Raw genomic sequence first — 2,155 nt, 5'->3', positions numbered from 1 at the left:
TTACAATATTTTTGCTAGTCCTCAAATTAAAAGAAATAAGAATGTCTTGGAACACTTCTTTTTTTTTTTTGGCGGGGGGAGTTACTGGGGATTGAACGCAGGGGCACTCGACCACTGAGCCACATCCCCAGCCCTATTTTTTTTAATTTTATTTAGAGACAGGGTCTCACTGAGTTGCTTAGGGACTCACTAAGTTGCTGAGGCTGGCTTTGAACTCACAATCCTCCTGCCTCAGCCTCCCGAGCCACTGGGATGACAGGCGCGCACCACTGCACCTGGCTCCTAGAACTCTTTCAAGAACAGAAAAACTCCTTTCCCTGTGTCTTTAGGCTAGATGAAACTGCAGAAGGTCTGGTCCACTTTTAGCTGATTATCCCTGTAAATAAGGTTAATTTAGATAAGTTCTAGAAGGGTTTCTGGTTCAAAACTGTTCTAGAATATGCAGCAAGAATGAATTTTTAATTGGTGTGCACAGAATTGAATTCATCATGTCTAAAAATGATTTTAAAAAGTGATTATTTTTTTCTTTCAAGCTAGTCATGGTACAGTTAATGTTTTGGAAATGAGCTGCTTTAGACATATTTGGTTCTCATAATTTCACATTTCTAATGGACAAAAATATCTCTGTCCCTTTCAGATTGAAGTCACATTTGTGAAAATTCTCTGCTGGAAAAATGTGAATTTGGGAGTTGAGTTTCCTGAAGTTGAGGGTGAAAATCCAGACTCCATTTTCTAAATTGGGAGTGACTTTGGTAAGCATAGTGGGTTCTAGAAAACTCAAACTGAGTATTTGAGGAATGTTCTGATTCTAATTTTCAGTTGGGCAAGTTTTTCCTTGGGTGGTTCTGCTGCCTGAGAAACTCCTGGGGTCACTGTTTTCAATCCACTCTCCTTTTTTTTCTCCTTCAGTTAAATCTAAGAAGAAAACAGACTGGGAACTAAGGAAACAGAGGCCTTCTTCCCCTAACAAGTCTGTCATATATTTGTGCACTGAACAGTACTCAGCCACCTTTAGTGGCTCCCCATTTCCTACAAAGTGTAGTTCTTTGTCGTGTACAGTTCAAGATCCTTAATAAATATGTCCCTAACTTAAAGTTTTAGCTTTGTGTGCCCCTCCTCCACACAATCTCTTCTTCTGTCAAGCTAAACAGTTAATGGTCAACCAGAGGAGCCTTTCTCCCTGCCATACTTTAGAGTTTTTCCTACCTGGAAGAACTCCCTACCTCCTCCCCTTGCATATTGAAATCATATCCATCCTTTAAGGTCATCAGCAGGAGCATCATTTTCTAATCACAGATGCTCCACAGTGTCACTTCCTGCCATCAGCTCTGGAAAGGGAAGATCCTGGTCCAATGGCTGTGTCTAGCCCTCCTACATCCTCACAGAACACCTTGCCCAGTCTGGAAACTGAGGAATGGATGAAGTAATTGATTAATGTTCTGTCCCACCACTCTCGTAAAGTGTTCGGAGGCAGGGTTGCCAGATTTAGCTAATCAAAATAAGGACGCTCAGTTATATTTGATTTTCAGATAAAAAATGAATACTTAACTTTTTTTTTTTTTTTTTTGCGGTACTGGGGAGCGAACCCAGGGCCTTGTGCTTGCGAAGCACTCTACCAACAGAGTTATCTCCCCAGCCCGCATTTGTTGTTTATCTGACATTCAAATCTGGGAGTCCTGTATTTTATCTAACACCCCTACTTGGGGACAGGGGTCCCCAGAGGCGCCTAGCTTTCTTCCTGCAGGTGCTGGACATCTGGGTACTTGTTGGAGCGAAACCCGAACCTGCCTTGTAGCTTCCACAGTTGGCATTCGTCGCAGGGTGGAGGCGCACGACCCGGAAAGACAGACACCCCGGTTGGAGATCGTCACCGGAGACTGGACGAAGAGTCCGCAGTCAAGAGGCGGCCTCACCCGATGGGATCTCGAGACCCACCGACCGCCTCCGTAGCCCCTCGGGACCACCTGCCTTACCCTTCATCTTGTGACCAGTCATCACCCGGCGGAGGTCGGGACTGCCCAGCTCTTCAATCGTTGGCCACCATTGGCAGAGCTTTCCATCCATCATTTTATGCCCCGCCCAGAAGGCTGGCGTTTCCCCGGCTACGTCTCTCCCGTAGCTCGCGACGTAGCTGCCAATTGGTTGAGAAGGCGGC

This window comes from Sciurus vulgaris, assembly GCF_902686455.1.
Source record: "Sciurus vulgaris genome assembly, chromosome: X".
Taxonomy (NCBI): Eukaryota; Metazoa; Chordata; class Mammalia; order Rodentia; family Sciuridae; genus Sciurus; species Sciurus vulgaris.
The sequence above is the reverse complement of the archived record's forward strand: the minus strand, read 5'-3'. Positions refer to the sequence as shown.